General features: G+C 32.4%; 1 long non-coding RNA gene across 1 annotated transcript in view; it reads left to right on the plus strand.

The window, feature by feature from the left end:
- The first annotated feature begins 356 nt into the window (after positions 1-356).
- LOC126970218 (uncharacterized) overlaps positions 357-18825 on the plus strand; it is a 29391-nt gene continuing 10922 nt past the window's right edge. The window contains exon 1 of the long non-coding RNA XR_007730568.1: positions 357-469. This is a non-coding gene — a long non-coding RNA (uncharacterized LOC126970218). The remainder of the gene's footprint in view (positions 470-18825) is intronic.

The raw sequence follows: 18825 nt of genomic DNA on the forward strand, positions 1-18825 counted from the left end.
TAAATAATAAAATTATATATTTTACTATGTCACTTTTAGAAAATATTGATCGTACTGTAACAAAACTGTGGTGAAAACGAAATGAAAACTTTTATCGATAAACTAAATACGACACATCACTAAGCCCGCCAAAACCGGTCAAGTCAATTCAACAAATCACAATAGCCGACTGGATACTTAAATAGGTCCAAATATTATAATGAAATGCATTATTATTAACATTACCAGATGTAAAGGTGCTATTATGTCCAGTTTGCACCCTTGCCACCTTTTGTGACGAACCCTTACTAAGATAACCGGTAAGACAAGTTTTGACCCGACACACCAGTGAAGGGTTAACTCAGTTATAATCTGACCATGTCCATGACATGGTCGATATTTTGATTTTAATAATTATACACTTCTCTTAATATTAAATTATAATGTGAATTTGTTTTGGCGCTTTTCATTGGAGTACTGAGTTTTCATGGTAAGTGTTGAAATTTTTATATTGTTTTTTAAATCTTCTTGTAAACAAATATTATTTGTAACAAAAGTGAATAGCTCAATAAGATAGATTTTATTTTATCTATTGTATTAAATATATATAAGAGATTTCCACCTAATAGTAAAATCCACATAATTGATTTGGTAGGAATATTTTTTCGTAAAGTTGAGGTCAGCTAAGAATGGATTTTACAAAATTTTACCCGCAAAGTACCCGCATGGGCGTTAATTTAAAAAAATCATAATTATACAGTCTTATTAATGGTTGGTTGGAACACAGTTCGTCATGCTCACTGAATGGCATTTCTTGCGGCGGCGTCGTGTGCCGGGTCGTCTCCATCCCTCAAATATGTGCGAAGGGAACGACGGCTGGTCCAAGCGTCAACTCGTGAACGGGTGCTACGCACGGGTGAAACGCAGTGTAAAGTTACTCCAAGTTTAAAATTACATCTTCCTGTCTTGGAGTAAATGTACTTAGCGTTTATAAATAACACAGATAATGTATTTAGTTTATGCCACGCGAAGCAGTCTGGTGATGGCCAGTAATATATATTTATATAATCTAACCAAATTTTCTGGCATTAATAATTGGGAGACTTAATATCAAGTACCACATTCTAGTATTATTTTTCACATAAGCCGTATCATGTGACCATATCCTAAGTCACGTATTACAATCTACTTTTTAATTGCCATCTTTTGAATCTATGTTGCAAAAAAGAAGATAAAGTTGTTTGATGAAGACAGAGGTGAAAACTTTATCAATTTATTAGTGCAAAATACAAATATTTATAGTCTTTTTATATACATGTATAACATTGACAAAATACATATTATTATATACCTAATTATAATGGTACTTACTTAATTTTGCTTATGTGAAAAATAGTCCTGTTACGTACATATTATCAATTAAAGACCCATGTAATATAATTCTTATTCTTTATTATAAACTCTTATCGTCAATAAATCAGAATATCCCAAATATTTATCAAAATGAGTCAATAAGAGAGGCAGGCTTCCAACTGCATGAGTCAATAATTGATCACATTCAAGTCTAAACTCTCACTCTCCACAACAGTTATTCATCGTGGCTTATTCCTGCAAAATTGACAGACTCTTCATATAAGCGTTTAACCTCTTAGGCGTAAATAAAAAAAAAACGATTGTTTATAAATAACAATGTACCTAAATGTATTTCTAACCCTCCAACCTGCGCGCAGATAAGTAAAATTTTCGAGATTTTCACTTTGGAAACGACCGACTTCCAAAAAACAGTTTCTTCCTTTATTTAGATAAAATACTTTTTACTGGACTCTTATTGAAGCTGTGTGCATATCCTTTAACAATAATTTTATTTAAATGAATGTGTAACACTCACGGCAATACAAGAAAATACTACGTCCATTCTTTATTTAAATCCCTTACGTGTGCTATATAAATCAAATCAAATCAAAATCTGTTTATTCACGTAGGTCACGGAAAGGACACTAATGAATGTCAAAAAAAAATTTTTTCTAATTGAATCTACCGCTACTTCGTAAAGGGTTGAGCTAATGAGAAGAAGTAGCAAGAAACTCTTTATATTTATCATATATATTGTATATACTGCATACTATGTTAATAATTACTTACTTCGTAAACATATTTTCTTACTTTGTAAAAATAATTTGATGAAAAAAAAGCCCGCTGAGTTTGTTGCACCCATTCTTCTCAGGTCTGAAGCATTCTTTTTGGAATGGCTGGTAGTTTTTGACTTTCAATAAGTGATGTCACATCCTATTTGGAATAAAAATGGTAAATAAATATGGTTTGCAGAAATGGGAGTATTTATCACAGACATATTATGTTTAAAAAGTATTGACAAAAACCCAGAAAATGCAAAGAGTTTATTGAAAAAACAATTTTTGAAGTAAATTTGTGTATGTGGTAATCTAATTAGAGTAATAAATTAATCTAATATATAAAATTCTCATGTCACGATACTTATATATTTATACCAGCTGACCCAGCAAACGTTGTATTGCCGATATTAAAATCGCGATACAAAAGTAACTGTTGATCGTAGATGGGTGAAAATTTGAAGTTGTATGTATTTTTAAATACTCATAATCATCCAAATTTAAAAAAAAAATCAAAAAAATTAAAAAAAAAATCGTGTGGACCACCCTTAACATTTAGGGGGATGAAAAATAGATGATGTCTGATTCTCAGACCTACCCAATATGCACTCAAAATTTCATGAGAATCGGTCAAGCCGTTTCGGAGGAGTTCAATGTTTAACACCATGACACGAGAATCTTATATATCAGATTTAAGATTGATCTCGTCCCCATGGATGAACCTTACATTGTTTTGTTGGGCGACATCATATTAGAATGTATATATGTTAAAACTTTTTATTATGAAAAATAAATAGACAGATATATGAAGAGTTTTTCAAAAAATAAAACAATTGTAAACAACAAACTAAATATTAATTTATTAAATTGTACAAGAACGAAATGAAATAACGAAATAATCAAGAAATCACGTGGAATTACTATTAAGGATTTGAATACGAGCAAAACGCAAAACAACGTTCGTGAAATAATCGGTAGTAACAAAACTATTCTCATCAAAGTAGTTGAACGATATCATCAAATAAAGAATTGTCAAAAACGCCACCACCCCCGTATCGATTATATTTTTAACCCTCATTCATCGGTGGGCGGATATTTTTGTTCGCGAAATTCTAAAGCTTTTTCTAAGGGGGCGTCTTGGGGTGTGGGGTGGTTAGCCCAAAATGGCGATTCTTTTTATCTATGTATTTCTCTTGAACTTATCATTTTTAATTAATCTTTTAGTTATTCATTATTTAGACGCAATTGCAAAAAAATATTTCAATCAGGTATATAAAAATTGTTAATGTGACGAATAAAAATGATTTAATAGTGTGTATGATGAATAATAAATAAGATTGACGAAAGAGATTTAATTAGAAACTTTTACAGATAATATTAAATTCAATTATTGAAAATTGCCATCCTTTTTTATTACAGCATCTATGTAAAAAATGTGTGTAGGTACATGCGTGAGAAGTTCTAATATTATAAACTTCTATGGCATAAAATATGCAATTAACTAAATTCTTTTAAATTTTTTTTATAGTTTGGACATGTTAAAATTAAATTAAAAATAACAGTAATAAATAATAATAAATATTATTTTATATTGAAATAAAAGAAATCACCTTGTAATATATAGCTATATCGTTTTATGACTTAGAGAGTAGAGAATAGAGATTCTTGCTGCTAGACAACCGATGAAACCAGGTCAGGTTTATTACTTTAGTGTGCGTGACAAGCTACGTCTTACACTCGGGATCTGTATATCAATTTGTGTAAGTGTGCTTGCTTTGTACAAAATAGAAGGTAACATTCAACCTAATTTTTTTCTTCCTAGACGATAATGATCTAAGGCTTATGACAAGCTGTATTTACAACAAACAAGGGGTTCTACTATCTTTTGATACATATATATAAATAGTTCATGCCTCATAAGTACCTAACCTATCATTTAATATATCTAATACCCATACTATACTACTATTAATTTACTTACTGAGAGCGTTGGCAACATTTCTTCCTGTACGTTTTTAGTTTTAGGTCTGTTTTCATTTCCAGCTCACGCAAAGTGGTGCAACTAAGCCTACCTTTTATTCAGATCAAGTATTTACGATTCCCTGGAAAAAAACGGGATTCACTCCGAAAGTGCCGGCAGAGCCTTGAACATTAACGTTGTGCATTTTTGAATATTTTGGAATTGTTTCGCACGAATTGCTTTATTTATCAGTATTAAAGTAGTAGCATTTATGTAGTTAAATACAATATATTACATTTACTGCGCTATCGTACATAAAAATGACAATTTATAATACATAAAATTAAACTAATCTAATTAATAACATTACTTCAGAACTATTACAAATATTTTACATTAAAAAGTTTATCTTTTAGAAAAATCAACTTTCATCTATAATTTCAACGACTGTCTTACGAATATTCGATCAGGTCACGTGTCCTGACGCGATATTAACATTTTATACCCATCCCGCGAAAAAAAGTGCTCAACGCCGCTTAAGAAGTTTTCAAAATTTCCACGGTATTATAAATAAATTAGGATTCTATGGTAATATCTACGTAAATTAAATTCATGCGGGAAAACTCGCTTTTAAATAAAACCTTAAACTCCCTTTAAGTTCTGTCAAAAAACCGTACCTAACGAATGACTTGGCCTAAATTCCAGCGAAGTTTTTAAAATAAATGAGTGCTGTTAAACAGTTAATTGGTTCGGTAAAGTTCGGCTAACTTCGGCCGGGCTCCGATTGACGTGTCACAGTGAAAAATACTTTTAGTTCGAAGAATAATGAAAAATATTTAGCAATTTGCTTCGGCTTTTGCTCAGAGATGTAAATATAAAAAAATCTAATAAGTTAAATACGAACTTACCTGTATAAGAGAGTAGCAATAATTTCAATCTGAATATTTTTGCTTTAAATGTTGTGCCATAAATATAGTTTATTTAAAGGGATTTATAAAATTTATCAGACGGAGTGTTCCGAAGTGCTTTTTCACCTGATTCCTGCCGCCGAATTCCATCTTCGCACGACACACCACAAATTAGGTTATCATCACACCATCTGGATGAGTGGCGGTCCTTCACAGTGCGGATTTCAAGGAACTTTCTTCCACGTAAGACCAAGCTGTGAAATAAGCTTCCTTGTGCGGTGTTTCCAGGACGATACGACACGGACCCCTTAAAAAAAAGCGCGAACCTACACTTTTTTAAAGAGCCGGCAACGCTCCTGTGGTTCCTCTGGTGGAAAGAGAATGTGGGCGGCGGTGATTACTTAACATCAGATGACTCGTATGCTCGTTTGTCTTTTCCATAAAAAATAAATTATTTAATATTAATTTGGCATAATGCATATTGAGAGCATCAGTTGTTCCTCTTTGATATCGTCTTCCATAAAAAAACTATATTAAATCTATATGGAGTGATAGGCTCCTTTGCACAGGATGCCGGCTAGATTATAGGTACCACACGACGCCTATTTCTGGTGTGAAGCAGTAATGTGTAAGCATTAGTACTGTGTTCCGGTCTGAAGGGTGGCGTAGCTAGTGAAATTACTGGGCAATTGAGACTTGACATCTTATGTCTCAAGGTGACGAACGCAATTGTATTGCCGCTCAGAATTTAAGAGTTTTTCAAGAATCCTGAGCGGCACTGCATTGTGATGCTCAGGGCGTATCAATTACCATCAACTGAACGTCTAACTCGTCTCGTCCCTTATTTTCATTAGTAAATATATATATTTTCGCTTGATGCAACAAAACAGAATCTCTTATTTATAAGTTAATATAAAATGACACCGCCATTCGCTATCTTTATAAGTATTTTCTGAGATACAAATTTCAACTCACCCCTGTTAATTAAAAAATCGTGTCGACTCGCAAATAAAATCAATTCCACCCCCCTGGGGGAAGGGGGGAGTGGATCAGTTTTTCTTTAAGACCCTTCACCTAAGAATTTAGTCGTAATTATATTTGTGTAATGATTACGAAGTTGGGCTGGACGTCGAAGGGGGTTTGTTTTATTCGAGATTTGAATTTGTAACGTTTTTTTACTGTAAGAAAATATTTTATTAAAATTTATTATTATTTTGTGAAAGATTTACTAATTTAGGTACAAATGTATTATAACTATATGGCAGTTGAACAAAGCATACAAGATTTTATAAGGATACGTCACTCGAACGGTTGGTTCCGTTGGAAAAAGCGCCCGCACGGAACGCGCGATGTCGCGGGTTCGAGTCTCGCATCGTTCATTAAATTTTATTTTCAGTTTTATTTGTGTAATTTATCCCAGAAGTGAGGGTTGTCACTTTAAAACATAACAAATTGTTTAGATATACAAGAGCGACATCTCAAGTCAATTTCCTAATATTGGGTTGAGCTGGTTATCAACTGTAAAGTAGATCCTTTAAATGAAGCCACCACCTGAGAGTTGAACAAAGCATATAAGATTTAATAACGATACGTCACTCGAACGGTTGGCTCTGTTGGAAAGAACGCTCGCACGGAACGTGAGAGGTAGCGGGTTCGAGCATTCGCATTCGCATCGTTCATAAAATTTTGTTTTCAGTTTTATTTGTGTAACTATACTTACGATTATATGATTATATTTAATTAAAACTATCATTACGTGGAAGCGTACCAAGAATACTGGCAGCATTTCAGCGATCCGTTGACCGAAGTAGCTGCCAGCGCTTTGGTTTCCAGTAGCCCTATTGGGGCCCCACGGGCCAAGTGTCTGAACACCAAACGGCGCAAAGATGTATGAATTTTATTATTTAGTATTTTCTATAATTACGATATTTAACGAACTCTTTGGTAGCAGTAGAAGAACTTGTATGTACTGTGTGTGTGTGTGTTTTGTTTTCTTTTATGTATGGACAAGAAATACTCTTTCCAACTCTATCGTATCATCAGGGCCTAGCCTGGGTATGTCGGACTCGATTTTACGACTACACCCATACCGACTAAAAAACCTCCTCTGGCGTTAATCTCGTCTTTCCCCACGGAACCGCCGCTAGGAATTACTTCGTGGACTACTACTTCTAGCTACTGCTCTTTCGTCGTGCTAATGTCACGGGATTTGTTTTCCGACCGCTTTTTGTGTGTGTTTGTGAACAGTTTTAGTCCGTGCAGCGCTGCTCTGCTTTGATTTATGCTGCAATATGATACCGGCGTTACAGTGTGATGTGAAAATGGTCTAAATCCAGTACGCTTGGCTTTAGACCGTTTTATGACGTGTTATGACTCATGGCTTTAGACCGTTTCATGACGCGTTATGACTCAGATCGTATTGTCACCATTACGAGCAGACGATTCAGTTTAAAATTAGGATAGTTATCTGCATTGCAAGAAGCGAGCCTTTTTTGCAGTGAAATTACTGGGCAAATGAGACTTGATAACTAATGTCTCAAGGTGACGAACGCAGTTGTAGTGCCGTTTAGAATTTTTGGATTTTTCAATTTTCTCTTGCCGCTGTGCATTGAAATGGGCAGGGCATATCAATTACCATCAGCTGAACGTCCTGCTTGTCTCGTCCCTTATTTTCATAATAAAAATAACTTGTAACTACATACATGTATTGAGAGGCAACAGTTTTATAGACTTATTTCTTCAAAATTTCCTCTTAATTATTCTCTACGAACTGAGTTATAAAAAATCCCTCTTCTATAAACAATTGAGACCAGCTATAAATTTGAAGTCAAGATTACAAAAATGCTAGGTAAGTTTTAAGAAAGGGGGTAAAAGACCCCTTTACTTTTTTGACGCCCGCTAACCCTTTTTTCGGGGGAGATATTTTGCAATTTAAATTTGATCTTGCCGCATTCACTGATAGGACAGCGGATCTTTGGTGATATTGGAAGATTCTTTGCTGGATTTAAGGCTTACTACATAGTGGGGAGTTTATTTTTGTATTAAGTTGGATTATATTATATAAATAGTACTTTGTTATAACTGCTTTAACATTTAGAATATGAACTGCATCCTTTTTAATCTTTTTATTGCAAAATTCGAATCGCAATGAAACTTTTAGCGAATTTTTTGAATTCTTATACATAATTTTGTTTTGCATTTTTAGCAACATTTATAAACTATTAATTTAGGGTTTATATTCCCTTTCGTGGTTTATTTGCATCATAACAATATAACTGTGTGCATGTGCAGTGTGAAAACGATTTTACGACTATTTTCATTTCATGAACCCTAAACACAAAATTTTGTAATATTGATTTGTTTATTTTATAAGACGTAATAACAATTACGTTCTCTACATATATACTTAACTCATTTATAATATTATGACGTATATATATTGAAAATGGTCTTTGTTTGAGGCTCAATAACGCCTAAACCACTGATCGTATCGACATGAAACTACTACCATTCGATGCGAAATTTATGCTATTGTATATGTAATGAGATGAATAACATTTAATTTATTTCCTTTTAAAATTCGTCCAGCGAAGCGGGCGGGAACGGCTGGTTAATATATAAATTAAAGAGCAGATTATCTAAATGAATAAATAACATCCAAAAAAGAATAATATGAAAGTTCTACTTGATTCTTATAAGATGTTTTTTTTATGCTTAGATCCTATAATAGTAATTTTATAAGAATCCTAAAAGGCCGGCAACGCTTCTGTGCTTCCTCTCGTGTTGCTAGAGAATGTGGGCGGCGGTGATCACTTAACATCAGGTAACCCGTAAGCACTGACATAAAAAAACATTAACTACCACTGTAATTAATGTCTTTTTTGTTCCACTGAACAAATAATCTCAAAGAACAAATGATTTTTCTTTAGAAGATTGTTAACCGGAAGACTAAAAAGAACTAAGACATATTACAAATTTAAAAGACTATAATGAGACAAAAGGGAATAGTTGAAAAAAGCTATCTGCTTCTTCTTAAATATATAAGATTAAAAATTGTCATTTAACAAAGTATTGCATAAAATAATTTTCTTGCCTGACTGTATAACGCAGGACTTAGGTTTCCCCTGTTTCTCTATTCTTACTTATATCGTACTGTTTCAAATATTTGATTTCATCCTGCCATTCCTTCTGTGGTCTTTTTTGCATCGTTTCTTATCAATATTTACGTCTGTTAAGTCCTGTCTACTCCATATTAATGCTCATAATGTGAAAGTTTTATTGATACTTATTATTCCAAAAAAAATTTTTTTACGCATTTTTTCTGTTGCTCATTCATCGCTTACATATAGAATTAAGTCTGTGTATTGTCTATACTCTATATTATTTTATTATTATACATGTCATCATCATCACCATCAGCCGGAAGACGTCCACTGCTAGACACAAGCCTCCCCCAAAGAATTTTCCACGACGATTATACATATACCTACTATCACTTCCATCTTAATTCTAAAATCTTTATTTTCATTATTACAGAATTTTTAAAAGTTATTTATTTAAATTCCAAAACTAAAATACAGTATATAAAAAATTCTCTTTTAATGAAACTGTATTTCTTATTATTCAAGACCGTTTGTTGTGCACAGATTAAAATAGACGGTAGATAAATATAAATCCAGTTGAATTTATCCGAGGATTAATGGGAATCTTGTTAGAAGTAATTTGGTATCAATTCGCAAGCGTGTCGCAAGGGTGTGCTTTTGGGTCACTGTTTTATAACAACGTTGTTTTAGGAGACTTTTATACTTTTTAACGCATTCGCTCAATTTCACGAAAATACTTCAGACCATGACGTCGTAAATAATACTTCATTGTTTGAGTTTTTATTTTACTGCTGATATTTTTACACGACTTATATAATAGTATTATTATGGGGCATACAGGCGATATTAATAAAATCTTTGTGCTGTAGAAGATGGCTTTTCCAGCTATGGCAATCTTGCTAGAAACTGTTATAATAATAATGATAACACACGAAAAATACATAAACTATGTCTACTTCGCGGTTAAGTCAAGTCGGAATAGATAAATTCGGCAGTAATTCTCATGTTTGGCATCTTATTAATATTTGTCTACAAACCAATAATGTCTTACGGCCGCTTCCAATATTCAGTCTATATATCTCTTACTTGAGATAAAAATCGTAACTATCGTTGACTTTTCTGTCCCAATAAACTTATCGACGGTAATTCACCATATCCGTACACGCTGTCTGTCAATCGGACTACGTTTAGCTTACCAGCGATAGAAGTTTGTATGGACATTGCAATTCACGCGTCCCAATATAAGGCGATAAGAATGACTTATCGGGTATATTGGGACAGCTTCAGATTATTGACTGCTAATCACTAACAGTAGAAGGTAGTAATTTATCTCTTTCTGTAGATAGTATATTGGGAACGGCCGTTAGTGTGTGACAAAAAAACTTTCTACCAATATTTCTTATGTCTATTTATTATGAATATTGTGCTAGGGTAAAACTTTCACAATAAATTCTTCACCTGAATTTTTGCTTTGCAATTCGATAGTTGTGACGCTATATGGGTAATTAATTAATTAATAATTGCAGTTATTAAAGTGAAACTTTTATAACATCGTCTCAAACTTTTCCGTCTGTATGTCGCGTTACGGTCGGGCGGCGCCTATAGTTCACAGCAGCTGACCGTGTAGTGTATAGACTATTACTCATTTCTGCCAGTGCTCCACGCTAATTTGTTTGTTTATGTCAGTGTTTAATGTAAATATTATTCCAAATTTTTTTAGTTAAATGTCTATAATGTAAAAAAAAGTTTCACTTTTATGGTAGTTTCATAAAACCACACAATCCTTTACCCATTGCAAATTTTGTCCCACTTGGGGTCATCTTCTTCTACCACTGCTTTGGCTTGACACTTTTTTATGTTGCAGCAAATCCATCAACCCTTAACAACATCAAGCAGAACCATAGTTGTTTGATGACAACAGATGATGATGATGACACAACATGAACATATAACAGTACATCGGTGATATGTCACCGATGTACTGTTATACAGGGTGTCAAAAGTTATGGGACATGAAGGGAATGTACCTTAAATATCGAAGATGGGATATTTTACTGAAAGAAGACTTTATCTTATTTTTAAAAGTTAGTAATTCTGCATTCAAAGATTTTCTAAAAATTACTTACCACGTCTGGGAATCGAACCGACTTAAATGTAAAAAACATCCCTACTTTTATGATACGTAGATATGAGAAAGTAGTCAATTGAGTGGGTATTTATTTGTAAATTAATTAATTAAATGCTCAAAATGTGGTCCCTTCTGTCTTACGCAAATCGAAGCAATGAGTCCGCTGCCTTTTGATTTTCTTATCATTTTATGGTGAATACTCCATATGATATGGCACAAATGTATTTGTAACTTGCCCACATTCTCGTATCGCTTTTAAACTAAAAAAAAACTGCTATAAAGTATTTTAGTATGAAGTGGGTACTTATTTACGAATAATCAATGCTATCTATGGAATGATAATATCTCTACTTTTCGAACATCGTCGTCGTTAACTGTCTTGAAATTTGACTCAAACATTTTACGTTGCTTCTTAAAAAGAGTTATTATTTTTTGGCCATTCTTTCGATTGGCATCATAAAAGTAGGGATGTTTTTTTTGTACATTTAAGTCGGTTCGATTCCCAGACGAGGTAAGTAATTTTTAGAAAATCTTTGAATGCAGAATTACTATCTTTTAAAAATAACATAAAGTCTTCTTTTATTAAAATACCCTATCTACGATATTTAAGGTACTTCCCCTTCATGTCCCATAACTTTGGGACACCCTGTATATATAAATTAAATAAAACTCGTTGTCGTCATGCTTAAGTTAACTAGTGGCCTAGAAGGCAATAAATAAGTTAACCCAATTAAGGCACTATTGAAAACTATGACATCCTGTCTATAACTTCCTGTTAAACCGGAACTCAGTTATTACGACACATCCTGTCTACTCTCTATTTTATATTTTTAAAATTGGAATATTTATATTACGAGCAGGTAGGTTATTCATTGGCTATTTTTCGTAAATCGTTCATAAGTCCAGTGCAAGTGTAATAAATTCACATGTAAGTTTTTCGCAGGTGTAGGTTTTCCTCACGGTGTTTCCCTTCATCATAAGTAAGTTGAACAACGTACCTACATGTGAATTCGTTCAAAATGTATTGGTAAGTGATGCTGGGTATATAACCGGTGCTTCCCTGATGAGAGGCAACACATTTTCTCCCGCCAGTGTTCAGTGTATGATGATATTTTCATTAATTACATTAAAATTATTATGAATATCATGATAATCTCGAATCATATATCACAATACTGCCAATCCAATTTTTTGTCTGTTATAAACTCCGAAACGGCTGAACCGATCGCCACGAGACTATCACTCCCTCATAGCTCATGTTATGATGAGTATTTCGAACTAGGAAATGTAAAGTTTCAATTTATCAACGCGAGGGTATACAAGAAAGAGAAAATAAAATAAAAAAGTGTGTGTACGTTATGTAGGCATGCAAGAAGTTATACTTTAGCGTAACAAATCAAAAATCCAAGTTTTTATTCCTTGTGTTATTTTATGTTGGTGGAAATAACAATATTGTAATCAAAAAGGAATATAATATAATAAATACAATATTGTATTAAATACAACGAATGAAAATATTTTAAAATGCACAATTTTGTTGAATTACGTTTTTTAAATATCATTAAATTATTTTTATACAACTGTATAAAAATATACATGTTTATTTCGTTTAATATATTTATTCTAATTAGAAAGAAATGTTTTTTTTATTTAGTTAATAACTTATACATAATAAAATTTATTTAATTCTCGTCCATTGTGGTTCAGTAGACGTATGACTTACAGAAGGATTAACCCTAGAAGGCTAACCTTATTTTATACCCCTGATAGACTAACCACCCCTCGAAACGAAGGGTATTTAAAAAAGTTCGGTTTTTACTATTAGAAATAAAATAAAAGTAAATATATCAGTAGTATATACTATAGTCAAACATATCAGGTATATTTTTTATTATAAAGTTGCATTTTTAAGGCACTATGAAAAATGGTATCAATCGGTACTAAGATTAGTGACATGTAAAATCAACTTGAAAAAACAAAACAATAATATCTTTTTTTGACATATTTGTCACAAAACAATAGTTAGTAGATAAAATAGCACAATAAAATGTATTTATCTTTGGAACAACCAATGCAAAATTCAACCTTATGTACACCACATATTAGTTTCATACAGTAAAATATTGAATGATTTTATAAAACTTTCTCAAGAAAGAATTAATTTTCTATGATCAAAATTAAGGTGTATGTAAATTTCTAATCAAACAATTTTCTCAATTATTCTTAGAAAATTTAAACTTCAATTCACAATGTACCTTTAGGCTAAAATGATCTTTAAATCCTTAATGAAAAGGATGAGAATACATTGGCGGATATTTATAAAACTTCTTAAGTCTGTAGCAATCATTCTTGAAAATGGCGCCAAAAAACTGGGGGATTTCAAAGGATTGGTCCAATTTAGATTTATTTTTCTCCCTCGACAAACTTTCTTCCCACCTAAATAGGGTGGTACCGGTGTTAATGTATGGCAACACGAAAGTTAACGCAAACATTAAAATTATTCATAAACGCTCTTACCGTTGATTATGAACGATTTAATATTTGATATATATAAAAATTAAATTCTTATAATTAATACTTAAAAATATTTAGCATAAAGAATTAGTTAATAATAATTATAGTTTTATAATCCAATTAGACTATTAATGGGCAGGAGAGATTACCTATTGTATATGTATATATTTTATGAAGTTAAAGTCCGTAAAATTTCTCAGAAGTACATAAATGAAACAATTGCAGCAGTATTATAAATACTTCCGAATCAATATTATGTAACAACAATATTATTTCATCATCAGGAAAATTATTAATATCACAATCGGAGTAATTCCTAATTATAAATTATTTTTCTCATTTGTCCTCTTTTGCGTAACAACTTAGATCATATATACGTCTAGGAAGACTTTGACAGCTGTGAAAACGTCGGAAAAAATAGACTTTAGAACTAACCCCTATTTTGAGCATCACGCATAGATACTAACACAAAATGAGTGTTTAAATTGGTTGTCTAACAGCAAGAGACTTTATTTAGACGTATAAATTATCTAAGCATTATATTATATTTTTATGGCTTTATGCATTCATTCTAAGTATTTTTCTCAGACTTAATTCACAAGGAGGGTAGAACTAATTTTCTCAAAATTTTGAATTTCACTCATCAATTAAGTTTTAGCGAGCGAAAATTATAATCAATGTAAATCACTTAACACCAGATGACCCGAAAGCTCGTTTGTCCTCCATTTCCATAAAAAAAAACAGATGGAAAAAATAGTTTCGTATTTTTTTTCAGCAAAGCATCAAATAACTAATAACAAATAAAAGTATAATGAATTTTGTAAGAACAAACAAAAAAGTGTGTCCATTGAACAAATAGTAACATATATTTTAATATTTCTTGTTCTTCCAAATTAGACATTCAAAATATATCAATGCAATGTTTAATTTATTTGTCAACATAAAAAATACGCAATTATTAATATGTTGTATAACTTTCTTATGCCATACCAAGAGTGGACCTCGATTAAACGGGGGTGCATCCACCCTTCGTAAAAAGTTTCTATAATTTTTAACTTTACAATAACCAACCCTTAGGTACGGTTACATCTGTTTTTATAAAATGTACATACTTTTTTTGATATACATAACAAAATTCATTACAATTTTATGATTTTTGAAGTGATAACTTCTTATGAGAAGGTAAACAGCTTGGTAAAATTAACAATAGTTTTTTATATATGCTGAATTTAAATCTTACACCTTTAACTTAGGTATATATTAAGTTAATATGTTTTAAGGAGTAAATAAGCGCTGATTTGAGCACTCGGGATTCTGTTCTTTAAAAAAAAAGATTCTGGGCCAATCGGAAGTATTGCCTAGTACCTACCTATAAGGTACCTAGTACCTTAATGTAATAATTGGTATTGGTAAAGGGCTCCTGTTTCCGCAATTAGACCGCTTAATTGGGTCCATTTTGCGTGCAGTGTTGGCCAGTCATTCCAACCAGCCCAGCTCCTTCCAGAAGTTCAGAACACTCCTGGGGTGTTCGCAGACTTTCTGGAGTGTCCTTGTATTTACTAAGGTTTGTGCCCGTTGGTTGGCCAGCACATTCCAGGATTCCATGAGTGACCATTTCATCTTCGGTTAGACAGCATTAATGTAATAATCTTCTTAATGTTTTTTACAAGCGTGAAAGTATAAGACTAAGCAGTTTTTTTTATGGAATAGAGGACAAAAGAGCGTACGGATCACCCGATGTTAAGTAATCACGCAAGGAAGCTCATTCCACAGCTTCGTAGTACGAGGAAGAAAGTTCCTTGAAAACCGTACTGTGGAGGAACTCGACATAAGCATGTTGGAGATAGTATTATTTGCAGCTTTCTCTAAGATATATAGAAACCTTCAATTATATTGCATGGAATAAATCTATGCAGAAATTAGCAAACATGCAGTCTCAGCACTTATAAATTATTGCATATACCATGCATAGAAAAAAACACATTGAATTGAACGACACTTAACGTAAATTCTCAACAAAATAAGATAGCTTACAATACTTAGTTAGTGTAAGAGTTAATGTAATAAATAAAGAAGAATGCAAGAAACAATAATGGCTACACAAAAACATTAAAGAGAATTGAAACATATTTTCAGGGTTTAAGCGGAAACGGATGGAGACAGACTGACACACTGTTTTGGAAACAAGCCAATAGAATGCTTGCTTTTACTTTGACAAAAAATAATACAGAATGTATATTATTTACTAGCTGATGCCGGCGACTACGTCCGCGTAGATAAAGGGATTTTAAAAATAATAAGCAAGTTTGGAATTGAAGATTATCTCGTGTCCTATTCCAGTTCCGGTTCCGTTCGTTTACGCTCCCGTTCCCAATATATCTTATATATAAAATTCTCGTGTCACAATGTTCGTTCCCGTACTCCTCCGAAACGCCTTGACCGATTTTCATGAAATTTTGTGAGCATATTGAGTAGGTCTGAGAATCGGCCAACATCTATTTTTCATCCTTCTAAATGTTAAGGGTGGTCCACACGATTTTTTTTTATATTTTTTTTTAAATTTGTTTGATTATGAGTCTGCATTAAAAAATACATACAACTTCAAATTTTCACCCATCTACGCTCATACACCAGTTACTTTTGTATCGCGATTTAAATATCGGCAATACAACGTTTGCTGGGTCAGCTAGTTACATATATTATGAATCTTAATTTGAGGAAGATTGCTTTGGCAAACTAAACCTACTATTGGCATAGTTATAGCTTATTGATTCCTCATGATGATTGAGTCCGTTCCCAAGCTCTAGTCTATCGCTGTACCAAAATTCATCAAAATCGGTTCAGTTGCTCCGGCGTAAAAGCGTAACAAACAAACTTATATTCACGTTTATAATGTTAGTAGGGATGGAATTACATAAATACTTTTTAAATGTTTCGCAGATAGACTGTTGAATGTGACAAACTATCCATGACATATTTTCTTAACCGTTGCTTATAAGAGTGGGAAGCTTCTTTGAATAGGGGATTTTTTGTCGCCGAACTAAACATACTAACCAATTCTAGAATATTAATAATATTTATTTTGTAGTTTGCAGTTGGCGTCTTGATCGTCATATTCTCTCATAAAAATATTACATTATGACATCTTTTTTATCATATTATCTGGTATGCTATTCAAGTAGACTTAGACACTTTTCAATCATCATTTTTTTTAACACTACCATCGATTCGTAAACCGGCAGTTAAGTTTTTTGCAAGAGTATCAACATGTGGCATTTTAAAATGATTACAGTAGTGTACTGTTATCAAAATATATTGAGTACTAATTATTATATTACAATAACATACAAGTAAAAAAAAAATTGATTTATTTTAAAAAGAAGCTATTTTAAACTCATATATAAATATTCGCCTGACATATAGTTTTATCACTAGTGATATCATACACTGTATAATATGCTTTTCTAAGAAACATTTGCTTATTAAGACTATTATTTTAATCAAAACCACCTCCACAATGTGTTGGGAAAGGTCATAGAAAAACCTCATTCAATGTCTGTAACGACATAAACAAATTAGGCCTAATACATCGTTTGTAGAAATTTTAATATTCGCCCTAGCTATAACTATACTAAATCTTGAGCTTTGCGGGTCAATTATTGTAATAAATATTAAAAAAAGTTCTTAAGTATTACAGAAATATTTGTTAATGTTGGCTGGCTACAGGCGATAAAATAAAAACAAAACAGAAACGTCACTTTTGCCGCGCAAACTACAAATTTGCTCGTTCCATGTTTAAATTAAAAACAATTATGAGGGACGGCAGCGGCCGGCCCGTCGAGATGAAAAATTAAGACAATTTCCAAGTCCCTCCTTTTCATCTACATCAATCTGACTTCAGTTTAATATATATATTTATATCTAAAAGATTGATGAAAATTAAAACTTGATATAACCACATCTCAAAGTAATTATAGAATATTAATAATATTTATCTTAGATCATTTATGCGTCTAGATAGACTATACTGTTGTGAATACGTTGAAAAAAATCGAATTAAGAATTAATCTCTATTTTGAGCAATTTATGCACACTAACACCAAGTGACATACAAATCGCGAGTGTAAGACGTAGATTGTCACGCATACTATAGTTATAAACCTGGCCTGTCTTTATCGGTTATAATAAAAAGAGCGCAAAAAAAGAATGTTGGGAGAGTTTTCTTCCCATTTGTTTCCGAAGCGGTAGTAGTATCTAGTATATTAGAAATGACACCAAAAAGAATTCTAAAGGAATTTATATTCAATTTTAAGAAAATAAATGCCTTTTATGCATTTTAAATCTAAATTAAATAATCTCATTCGAAACAAGTTAGTTTAAAATGAGATTATTTATGACTAGTGGTACTCGTGACTTCATCCGCGTATACACATGACTAAGCACGTAGTAATTATAAAAATCATTGTTTTTTTAACTAATAAGAAATAAGTTTATACTAATCTAGCGGACCTGAGAGACGTTGTCCTGTACACACGTGTTAAATTTGAAAAAACGGTCCAGATGTTAGGAGATCCCTAACAAACGCAGGAGAATTATATATGAACTGTATTGAGAATCTAAAAAAATCATCAAAATCAATCCAGCCATTTAGGACGTAGTTCAATTGTGAATCTAAACAATCCTCGAATCCACTTGAAAACTATCAGAAAAATTCGTTCAAATCCCTCCAGCCCTTTAGGAGGAGTTCACTGTCAACACACGTACAGAAGAATTGTATGTATGAAGATCAAGATATCGCAATAATTTTAGATTAGACTTAATTGAAATCAATCCAGTAGTTTTTCCGAGATTCACGCACAAATGAAAACCTCAACAAATTTATTTATATAGAGTTATGTGGAATGAACTTCCTTGTGCGGTGTTTCCGATACGATACGACATGGGTACCTACAAAAAAAGCGCGTACACCTTCCTAGTGATTCCTCTGGTGCTGCAAGAGAATGTGGGCGGCGGTGATCACTTAACACCAGGTGACCTGTACGCTCCTGTGTCCTCCTTTTCCATAAAAAAAAAGTTATGATGTAATTATAAAGATTTCTCAAAC

The sequence above is a fragment of the Leptidea sinapis genome, chromosome 20 (genome assembly GCF_905404315.1).
Source record: "Leptidea sinapis chromosome 20, ilLepSina1.1, whole genome shotgun sequence".
NCBI classification, from domain to species: Eukaryota; Metazoa; Arthropoda; class Insecta; order Lepidoptera; family Pieridae; genus Leptidea; species Leptidea sinapis.